This window comes from Phaenicophaeus curvirostris, chromosome 18 (assembly GCF_032191515.1).
Source record: "Phaenicophaeus curvirostris isolate KB17595 chromosome 18, BPBGC_Pcur_1.0, whole genome shotgun sequence".
Taxonomy (NCBI): Eukaryota; Metazoa; Chordata; class Aves; order Cuculiformes; family Cuculidae; genus Phaenicophaeus; species Phaenicophaeus curvirostris.
The window spans coordinates 7,708,221-7,719,706 of record NC_091409.1 but is presented as its reverse complement, the minus strand read 5'-3'; the positions used below and the strand labels follow the sequence as shown (position 1 = coordinate 7,719,706).

Below are 11,486 nucleotides of genomic sequence, written 5' to 3'. Positions count from 1 at the left end.
GGTGGCAGCAGTGGGCTGCGTGCGCTGAGCGGAGCCGCGGGTCCCCCGGCCTGGGACATGCAGCTGCCTGGACCACAGCCCCCCCAGGATGGGGACACCCAGGTCCCAGGGGTGGGGGGAGCAGTGGGTGCTGCTGGCAAGCCATGAGCCCTGGAGAGGATGGGGACACCTTTCCCTGGGGGTTTCTCTGGGGGGTTCATGCGGCCGGCTGCGATAAGGGGGTGATGCAGGGGGAAAGAGCAGGGGATGCTCAGGGGTCCTTGCTCCCCCCCTGTCGCTGGGATTTGGGCTGGGAGAGGAGCCTAGCGGGGTGCAGTGCCAGGAGGGGTAGGAGAAGTCCCACTGGGGTTTAGTCGGGTGCAGGATGGGCCTCCTGGTTTGATGGGGCAGGACGGAGACCCCGGGTTTGGATGTGAGGGCAGGGGGCTGCAGGCTGGGGCTGCTGCTCTTGTGGGGTCCTGCGTGTTTCGCAGGATCAGGCCAGCGGCCCCTGGAGACGCTGTCTGCGTGCCATGGGGCAGGCTGGCGCCAGCAGCGGAACCCATGTGGGGAGCCGCGGTTCATCCCGATGCCAAAGCCCTCCCGGAGCTGCAGTGTGCCACACTCCTCCCTGGCCAGCCCCACCATGCCTGAGCTGCTTCCTCCCAGCTCCATCCTCCTCCTCAGCCTCCTCACAGCCTTCTTTCCCTCCTGCTCTTTCTGCTGCTTCCAGGGGGGTTTTGCACTGGTTTGCATTTTCTTACTCCCCGTTTTATCCCAACCACCACCCCCACATCCTGCCAGCATCCCGAAATAGCCCTATTGATGCTTGATGTCCCCGGGCTGGGGCTGAGGGTCCTGTCGGGGCACTGCGGTTGTCCCCGCCGTGCTGTGCCATGATTCCCGCACCCTGGCACGGCCAGAACGACCGCGATGCCCTGGTGGGATGTGGTGGCTCGTGCCCAGCGTGAGCGGGACGGTGGCTTGGGACAGGGTGACTCACTGCCTCCTTCTGCGTCAAGGCTGGAGCAAAGTCGCTCCTCGTCTCTGCTGACGCGGAGAAAACGGAGCAATAAGGGCCCTGTACCCATCGCTTGCAGGTGGCAACGGGGAAGGGCAACGGCTGCAGCTGCTGCCGAGCTGGGCGATCGCTGTGTGCATCACCCCAACATCTGGGAAATTGCCTTGTGCATCACCCTGGCATCAAGGCAATCGCCGTGTGCATCATCCCAGCATCTCACCCCGGCTGCCTTAGCAGGCAGGGGAAGGGGAGGTTGTGCCTGGTGCTGTGGATTTGGCACCCAAGCCATGGTGGGAGGCGTGAGCTGGTGTTTGGGAGGGTTACGGGCTTTGGCATGCTCACCACAAGCTCCCCGTGAGCTCGTTGTGAGCACTGGCTGCGGGAACAGGGGGAGAGGGAGCCCGGTGAGGTGGCAGGAATGAATGCATGGAAAGGAAGGAAAGAGTGAAGGAAGAGGCTAAAGGGAGGGAGGGGAAAAGCGAGGTCGAAGCGACGGTGGAATCACAGCAAAAACAGCCGGAAAAAGGAAACAGGCCCTGAAAAGTCAAATAAAAATAGAAGCGAGGCAAACCCAAGTGTGCAGCACATGGGAGTGAGCGCATTTCCTTCGAGGGCAGCACCGCACGCTCCCGGCTGCTCCGGGGGGGCCACTCTGATGTGGCTCCAGCAGCCGCTGCTGCCCTGGCCCCCCCTGCTCTGTGCCAGCCGCTTGGCAACCGCCCGGCTCCCCGCCAGCCCCCACCTCGCTTGCGCAAGGAGCGTGGATGAGGCGGGTGCCGGGATGCCCCGGGCACGCCTGGGCACAGGACGGGGCGTGAGTGCAAAGGCTGCCACCTGTGTGTGAGAGCACGAGGGGCTGCGCGGGGTGGGGGCTTGCTCGCCTTGCCCTCAGCCCTGTGCCATGTGCCGCCAGCCCATCGCCTTGCCAGATGCATCTGGGCGCTGGGCAAACAGCTTGTTTTGCAATCGCAGCAAGGGACCTGCCGGGACATGGGGGTTAGTGGGGAGGGGGATTGGTGCTTCTTACCAGGACCAGCGTGCTGCATCCCAACCCGGCCGTGGGCTGAGCTGGGAGGCAGCAGATCACAGCGTGATGGAGCACTGTGCTGAGGGACCATGCCCAAGGATGGTGCCGGGGATGGTGGCTGCTGTATATCCGCTGAGCCGATGCTGAAGGCACGTTTAGCCCCTTTGCACTATCACCATCCCACTGAAATGCAGCTATCCCAGAGCCACCACCATCTCAGGGAGACTGCAGCCCCCCTGGCCGGTGAGAGGGGGGTCCCTTGCCCACACGAGCCCCCCACTTTGGTCCTCATCCCCCTCTCCAAGCAGGGCTGGGGGCCGCTCCCCTGGCAGCCCCAGCGCTGGGGGCACTGGCACACACAGGCGGTGTCTGACGAAGCAGAGCAGCGTTTTTGTTCTCTCCCATCTCCCTGCAGCATCATAAAGCTGTTGAAAGCCCAGATTTACAGTGTGATAAACGCTAGGGGCTCTGCTGAATATTTTATGGCTCTGTCCTTTGGAGAGCGGCTGGTTTGGAGGAGCAGCAGAGAGCTGGGCGCGGAGCTGCACACCCGGCGGCATCACTGCCCGGCTCCAGCTAGAGGGTGAGGGTCCCAGGGGATGGGGATGGCCAGGAATGGGGCTGCACAGAGTGGTGCTGTGGCCCAGGTGGATTCTGCCATCCCTGGCCATGGGATGCTGTGTGCCCGAGCCCCTTTGGCAGCACGAAAGTGCTGATCCCTCTGTTTTCTGGGCCTGTTACTGGTTTTGGAGGCATCTGCCAAGCAGATTGTGCCAGGGTGCCCGTGCCAGGACATGCCAGCCAAGAGGCAGAGCGCACCCGGACCCAGCTCTGGGTGCTCTCCCTCTCTGCTCCCCTGCTGGGTGCTGCAGGCTGCTCGGTGGGAGCCTGTGCGCTCGCTGGGAAGCACTGGGTGATGCTGGAAAGCAGCTCTGCCCTGCTCTCCTGCCTCCTCCCCCAGCACGGGCTTCGCGGGCTGTGCGTGCATGTGTCTGTGTGGATGCAGGTACCTCTGTGCGCATGTACGTATGGGTGCACGTATGGGGGTGTGCATGGGTGTATGAGTGTGGTTTGGGGTGCGTGCATGGGAGCACTTGTGTTATCACGTGTGTGCGTGCATGTACGAGTGTGTGCGTGGGTGCACGTGAGGGGTTTTGCTGTGTGCACGCACGTGCATGGGGGTGTGCATGGGATTCCTCTCCGCGGCCACCTGCCGAGGTGGTGGCTGCAGCCCCCGCTGCCACCACCCTGTGCACCCTCCTCCCTGCTCCCAGAGCTGGAACTCAAGCCAGAGCCAGGGATTGGAGCTGTCCGGCCCTGGCACGGTGGGGAAGCCAGCGGGGAAGGGATGCCAGGCTCAGCAGGAGCACGAGTTCACTCTGCCGCCCCAGGCCCCAGTGGCCTCACAGCTGCGCAGGCGGGTGCTGGCTCCGTGGCTCTCAATGCCAGGCAGAAGCGAGGGGTCTGGATGGACCCGATTTCTGCTCCATGCTGGTGAGTGGGCGTGCGACGCCTCCCGACACTGGCACAAGGCACATCCACGGTGAGCTGCCGAGGAGCCGGAGGGCCACCGTGGCTCGGCCAGGGTCCGGGGGGGACCAGGCTGCCCCCCACCGCTGTGGCCCCCGGCCCCTCTGCTCAGCCCATGGCATCCAGCACCGGGACCCATTGTTCGGCCGCGCGGGGCTGCGGGGCAGGATTCCTTTGTCAGAGCTCAGCAATATTTTATTCTAACAATTAACCAAACACGCCCGGGCTCCCGAGCCTGTTTGTGATTATTGGAGGGCAAATTCCCCAGCCTCGCTCCCTCTTGGTGTGGCTGCGCCTGGGGCTGCGCCGGGTGGAGGGGATCCAGCCCCAATCCCACCAGATCGAGGTTGGGGACCCCCAACCGTGCCGAAAGCTCCCAATTCTATGGCCAGCACTAGGGGTTCAGTTGCCTCGACCCCCTCGGGAGCCAGCGAGCATCGTGACATTGTCTCGGCAGCAGCGGGATCCGCCATGGTGCAGGGGCAGCAGTGACTCATGGAGGGGGATGTGAATCACAGCCCTCGCTCCCTGGGCAGGATGCGGCCCCGCGCTCGCAGTTTGCCGCATGCAAGCAATGGACCACAGGCTTTGTCCTCGCTGTGGTGGGAGGGGACCACTGCTCTCCCTCGGTCCCCACCAGCATCCCCGGAGGTTGGCAGAGCTTTCTTGGATCCAGCTGCAGGGTGGGATGAGGCTGCTGTGGGGTGTGGGTGCCTCCTGCATCCCAGCTCTCTCCGAGAGCCTTTGCTGTGCTCGAGCTTAGTCCTCATCATCGCCTGCTGCACCGCTGGTAAGAGAAGCCAGCACCTCGCTTTGCGGTGTATCCTGGAGAGTAGACTGCCCAGCGCTGGCTATCGAATCCTTCGCTTGGGGCCAGCTCAGTTCATCTTGCCTCACCCAACTGCTGCGTTCCCACTCTCTGGGCAGTGGATGCCGAGTCCCCAGCCTGATGCCGTGGCCAGAGCCCTGGTGAGCCAGCAGCCCTTGCCGGGTGCTGCCGGCTGTGGGTGATGCCACCGATGCTGATGCCCTGTGGCTGTTCGGATTAGCCAGGGTGTGCAAGGCAGCCTGGGTGAGACACCCCGTGCAGGCTGTTTCTCTGTGTTTTTGCTGGGGATGGGGTGATCCTGGGAGCAGCTCGGGCAGACGAGGGGGTTCGCAGCTGCAGGGTGTGAGGATGGAGGAGGAACCCATGTCATCGTGTTGCCCCAGCCCTGCCAGCATCCTTGGTGGCTGGAGCCGGGTGTGAGGCTGGGGATGGGCACGGGCAGCATCTCCTGCCTGCTGCTCCCCACCAAGGACAGGACAAGCCCCGAGCCATTTGCCCCAGCCCTCGCCCCACCCCAGTGCCTAAATCTTCTCCGTTGGAGCCAGGGCTCCCTCCTCGGCAGTGCCAGCCAGCTCTGGGCTCTCAGCCCCATCCTGGATGTTAAAATACAATGAGTCCTCAAAGCAGAGCTGCTTGGGCGGCCGGGCCAGGCAGGGCAGCCGCAGCGCGGTGCCGGTGAGCAGCCCGGCCAGCAGCGAGGCACCGACGGCCACTGCCAGCCCCGCTGCCTGGCACAGCCCCTGCCTGCCCGCCCCACGGTCCCCCCACGGGCCCCCCAGCACCTCGCTGGCATTGCCTTTGACAAGAGACCCCTGGGAGAAGCGGGGCTCGGTGGTGTCCTTGGATGTCACCAGGATGACTACGACGCTGGCTGCAGCGCCGATGATGCCAGGCAAACCGTGGAGGTTGTGGATGCCACCCTGGTCCTGGAGTACAAGCTTCTTTGCCAGGAATGGGGTCAAAAACCTGAAGCCGAGGATGCACGCAACAGCTGAGATGCTTCCCAGGGCGAGAGCGGCCACCGGCGGCATAGCCATGTCGGCCACCACGCCGATGGCCACCCCGCCAGCCAGGCTGCCGTTCTGCAGGTGGCCAGGGCTGAGCTTGCCGTCCTTGTCCAGCAGGCTGGAGACCACCACGGTGGTCACGGCGCTGGCACTCATGGCCAGGAGGGTGTTCATGATGGCACGGTGCTGGGCATCTCCTGGTTGGCAGAGGACGGCCACGAAGCTGGGCCAGAAAACCCAGAGGATGAGCGTCCCCACCAGGGACAGCAGGTCGGAGTGGCGCGTTGGGGTCTCCTTGGGGTGTATCGGCTGCCGTGTCGCCCCAAATAGAGCCTTGGACAAGCCAAGGCCAAAATAGCAGGAGAAGACATGGATTGTGATGGTTCCCCCGACGTCGAGAACACCCAGCCAGGTGATGATGACCCACTCGCTAGCGAGGTAGACAGGGACTTCGCAGGCAGCCACAACGAGGAGCTGGCAGGGGCTGGTCCTCCCCAGGATGGCTCCTACGGAGATGAGCACTGTCACGGCAGCAAACTCAGCAATAAGGACATCGTGGAGATCCAGGTGGACCCGACCATGTTGGAAGTGATGGAGCAAGCCCTGCAGCACTAGAGCCCATTGCATGGAGAAGTTGAGCAGGAGGAAATTGTGGGTGAGGGCACTGAGGCCATAGCGGGGCAGGAATGATAACAGAAGCCCCAGTCCCACCACCAGCATCACCTGGATGTCCTGGAAGATGGGATAGATGCTGTGGAGCCGGTTGGCCATCAAGTTGGCATTCTCCACCTGCACTGAGGGCTCATCGTAGGTGACGAAGAAGATGAAGAAGAGGAGCAGAGCACCCTGGAAAAGGCCCAGGGAGAGAGGCAGGAGGCGCCGGGGGCGGGTGGAGGGTAGCACAGCCATCCTGGGGTGAACAGAAGGGGATGGTGACTGGTGGGGTAGCTGGGCACGGGGTGACAGCCCTGGAGCACCCACAGGGTGAGCTCTGCTCACTTCTACGTGGAGGTTTTATGCCCACGGTTAATTTTTAACCAAAGATGGAAGTTTCTGTGCCAGAAGAGGAGGTTTTTCCCCCTCCCTTCTTCAAACACAACGCCCATAAATTGCCCACGTGCTCTTGTTTGACCACCATAAAAAGTGGACATGAGGGAGTTTATGGTTTCGAAGGAAAACAAGAAAATCCAGCCGTGGGGCATAGGGGAAGAAGGAAAATCTGCAAGGAGCTGGCCAGGGATGAGGGTACAATGCCACGCACCCCCATTTAACTGCTCTGAGGAGCAGGGACCGTGCTGCTAAAGCCCCAGGAGCGATGCTGGGAGCTCAGAACCCCCCCCGGTTCCCGCTCTGGCTCTGCTGCATCCCACCCAGGGACAGCTGCAGCACCGCCACCACTCCAAGCTGTTGGATGATGCATGTTTTGCTCCGCAACTGCCTGGATTTTGCAAAACTCCAGAATCAAGGCCGAAAAGATCATTTTCTCACAGGTTTGCGTCGGCTTGAATGGCTGGAAATTCATTAACAATTAGCGCGCGAGAAAAACAAAGCCCAGAGGAGCCAAGCAGCTACCCCGAAGTTTCTGGGTTGCTGCTTAGTGTGACATTTTGCCAGTGAATGTCTGGGAATAAAAAAAAATAATATATGAGAACCACAAGAACAAAAGGCAGAAGGGTTGGTAAATATTTGTTCCAGAGAGAAGATATTTTTGTGCTGTCCCTGATCTCAACACCCCTGCCGCGGGCGCTGGCTCCGCGCCGCTCTTCGTCATTGTTACTGGAGGATGAGGCAGGCGAGGGCGCAAAATGGGAAACAATTGTTGAATAATCTGCGCGAGGCTCCTCTGCCAAACCCTCCCCGGCCATTTTTCAACCCAAAGATGCTGGAAATGAGGACAACGTATAGGAGGAGATGGTGCTTTGAAGGCAGCACCTCTGGGGGTCGAGGAGGGGTTGTGTTGTGGCCAAGCCATGGCCAACGGCAGTGGAGGGGTGGTGAGAGCTCTGGGGGTTTGCGGGATGGTTTGTCTGCTCGTAACATGTCCCTGCTGCGTGGCTGGTGATGCTAAAGGCAGCAGATGCTCCTACAGGGACCCCTTGCCCAAGGAAATGTAGGATTGGGGTCTCTGTGGTGCCGTATATCTCTTTCTCGTATCCCCAGGCTGGCGAGGGATGGGATGGGATGGGATGGGATGGGATAGGATGGGATGGGATGGGATGAGATGGAATGGGATGGGATGGGGTGGGTAGGCAGGATGACCCCATCGCTCCTGTCTGTGCCTTCACAAGGAGCACAGCCCGACCCCACTGCCCACAGCTGCTGCTGACTCCTACCTCCACCGGGGCAGTGGAGGTGGGTGAAGACAGAGCCTCCCCACCTCTTGCTGCTATAAAAAAAGGCAAAGAAAGGTGATTTCAGCCTCCAATCCCTCACTTGGAACTCTCTGCCTGCTACACCAGCTGCACCACCTACCAAAAGGACTTCCAAGGGGGCAGCTGGGCACAGTAAAACCTCTTTGGTTGAGAGCGGGTGAGATAAAACACCACGGTGATGCTAGGAGCAGGCAGCACTCCTGAAATGAAGGAATTGGGCTGCTCTTAAAGACTTGGAGGAAGCATTTTGGCCCAAGCTGAAGAAGGGAGCTACACGTGAGCAAGGGTGGGGTTCAAAGCTTTTGAACAGATCTTTAAAGCAGAGCACTTTAAAGATTGCAAAGTTTCTCCTGTGAGGAAGAGGAGGAGGTGTGTTCTGGAGCATATCAGTGCTGCCAGATCTGCTGGAGAGGACAAGCATTGTGTTGGGAAGTTCGGGATGTAAAAGCCATCCTGGATCTGACCATCACCTCTGGCAAGGGGCAGGGATGCCCTCACCAGACTCGGCTTGGAAGATCAATAGAAGCAAAGGGAGCACACAGGGAAGTTGTGGTGCGGAGCTGGGCTGAGTGCTCAGGGACAGCCATGTTCCAGGAGGTGACACAGCTCCTTATCTCCATCTGCGGGTGATAAGAAGTTGCACGCTCAGCGGGACATGCTTTGACACGTGCCCTTTTCCACCTGGAAATCTTGCTCTGGCAGCACTCAGGGATTTGGGTGGCTTATCTGAGCTCCCAGAGGGGCAGAAACCAATGCAAGGGCTCCCTCGTGACCTGCAGCCCCTCACATCCCTCTTGCCAAGATCTCCTGCTCTGCCACATCCCTCGCAGGGCTGAGCTGTGCCGGCATGTGGGCACGAACAGAGACAGGGACCAACCACCACGTTCCTTTGCTGAGCCATTGGGTACCTCCATCCCCTTCCCTTGGGAAAAAGTCCACCCTGTTTAGCCTTTCTGCTTCCCAAACCAGATGAGGTGAAAAGACCAGTGATGCCCAAGTTCTCCCCATGCCAAACACCCTGGTGCAGAGATGGGGGAGCCCTGCTGGGGTGCGGATTAAAAAATAACCTTTATGGCACCAATAAATGAAGGCTGAAGTTTCAAGAGGTCCCCAGGAAGGTGAAAGTCCCCCAGCCCTGGAGCACCCCTGGAGCTGCGAATGATTAACCCCATCGTGCAGGGTGCGTTGGTGGGATGTAGGGTCCATCCTGGCAATGGGGATCTGGTGTAGGGGTGGAGATCCAGTTCCTTCCAGAATGTTTTCCAAGCATGGAGAATTTTCCTTCGGCACTGAAGGAGCTGGGATGGAGGAAGCATCTGGTGAGAGCTGGGGTGATGGGGAGGGGACCATTGAATTCCACCCCCCGTCCCCATTTCACTGTGTGGGCAGTTGTTTTATGGCAGAAGGGCTGGGGAACCATTTTAGCATGATCCTTGCTGAGACTGCTCGAGGAGTTCCCCGCTGAGGGCTGGATACAAAGAAAAGCTGAATTAACCGAGGGTCATATAAGGCAACAGGATCTGACAGATCCAAGCCAATATACGCTGGCAACAGCTAGTCCGTGGCACTGTGAGAAAACACTCCTGCAAATTTAACAAATCCCTATGGTCTAGAAAGTCATGTAGAAGAAATTACTAATGAAGGGATCTAGTCATATCTGGATTTCCAGACACTGGTCGTGCTCCCACCGTGTTTTGCAGGCCATATAAGTACATGGATCTGAATCCCGGGCGCTGGAGACCAGGAGGATTGTTCTGATCATCTTGTCTGACCTTCCTGCGTCAGCCGAGGGCTCCTGGCGAGGAGAGGATGCTCAGCCCAACCAGAGATGGATCCTGTGGCCACGCTGGGTTGGGGTTGGCTGGAGAAGGTTGGGTGCCCCCACCGATGTGCAGGCACCTGGGGCTGGGCGCTGGGTCCCTGCTGCGGGGCAGGAGGGAGCGGGAGCTCTGGTTTCATCCCTACAGAGCTCTGATTTCAACCCTACAGAGCCCTGGTTTCATCCCTGCAGAGCTCTAGTTTCATCCCTGCAGCGCTCCAAGTCGATGCCCAGCCAAGGCTCTGTGCGGTGAGACTGCAGATGATACCTCGCATGGCTCTTCTCCCCACCACCCTCTACAGCTTCTCTCCTGAGTGTAGAGCACCTAAAAAAACCCCATTCCCTGAAGATCCTGCCTCTGTAGGTCCAGCATAAACACCTGGATGGTGTCTAAGTGAGCCGGGAGTGAACATCACGAGTGTTTTGAAAGCCCTGGTCCTGTTCTGACCCCAGCACGGGGCCTGTGAGGCAGCAGGCAGGGGGCCAACCCCACTCCAGCCCCTTGCAACCAGGTCCTACGAGGGAGGGGGACGACAAAGCCAAATAGACGTCACCCCGGCATCACGCGGTCCGAGTGGCCTTCTCCATCTTGTTAGCACATTGTGTAACACAACATGTGGAGGCGCTGGGACCGCACACGCATGCACTCCCCAACAGCCCAACTGGGGCGGGGGGAAAGAAGGAGAGGGGGGAGAAAGAAGAAGAAAAAGAGAAAGAAAAAAAAAAAAGGAAGCAATTTAAGCTTTGAATCTTTCTCTTTAAAATGTTCTCATGGCTTCATTAGAATTTGCAGCCACAGAGGCTTTGAAGAGCATGGTATAAGGAGTGAAACATCTGGAAAAATTAGGATTAATGAAAACATAATTCCCAAGACTAAAGGAAAGATTAATCCTGCTTTACCACTTGTGTGTTCCACAGCTTTTCCCCAGCTCGTAACGCTGAACTTATTAAATCACCCTGAGCTGAGTTTTCCTTTTTCTCTCTCCCTCCCCTATTGAGCCCAATGGAAGTGACTGATGCCAAATGTAACGATAACCAACTGTGCTGAGCAGCCGGGCATGAGCATCGCAGCCCACCCCGAGCCCAGGTGGGCACCTAGGGGTGGGGGTCCCATGGAACAGGGGTGTTTGGGGGCTCTACATGGGGTGCTGTGTCCTGGTGGGGCTGCACCTGCTCCCACCAGAGCTCCTGAGCAGGGGGAGGCCAGCTCTGCTGAGCAGCCGGAGCCGGCAAACTCAGGCTGGGATGCTCTGGAGAGCTGGAGGAGCTGCGTGGGATGGGAACAGGGAGCAGCACTCACTCTTGTGAGTCTCTGCTGGGCTTTGGGTGGGCTTTTGCCTGCTGGGTGCTCCCCAGCGGGGTGGGATGGGGGAACAGATGTTGTCTGCACCCCTTCCCTGCCTGCTGTGATGTTTACCCTGTGCATGGGGGGGGAAAGGGCTTTTTTTGCCCTGCACAGGAGGTGAAAAAACTCATTTGGCCCATGCGTGGGGGAAAAGGGCTCGTCTGCTCCATGCACACGGGGAAAGGACTTGTTTGCTCCATGCACGGTGGGAAAGGGCTCATTTCACCATGCACAAGCAAAAAAGGCTTGTTTGCCCCACACATGAAGTGAAAGGATTCCTTTGGCCCATGCATGGGGGAATAGGGCTCATTTGTCCCACACTTGAGGTGAAAGAACTCATTTGGCCCATGCATGGGGGAAAAGGGTTCGTTTGCTCCACACACAGGGGGAAAGGACTCAATTGTTCTATGCATGGAGGGAAAGGACTCGTTTGCTCCACTCATGGGGGGGAAAACGCTCATTTGGCCCATGCACGGATGGGAAAGAGCTCCTTTACTCCACACACATGGTGAAAGGGCTCGTTTGCCCCACACATGGTGGAAAAAATGCTCATTTGG

General features: G+C 59.3%; 1 protein-coding gene and 1 pseudogene across 1 annotated transcript in view; both read right to left on the bottom strand.

The window, feature by feature from the left end:
- The window catches only part of UCKL1 (uridine-cytidine kinase 1 like 1), a 179,119-nt gene that overhangs the window by 117,620 nt on the left and 50,013 nt on the right, over positions 1–11,486 (bottom strand). The window lies entirely within an intron of this gene.
- On the bottom strand, positions 4,760–6,468 carry LOC138728341 (ammonium transporter Rh type B pseudogene; annotated as a pseudogene).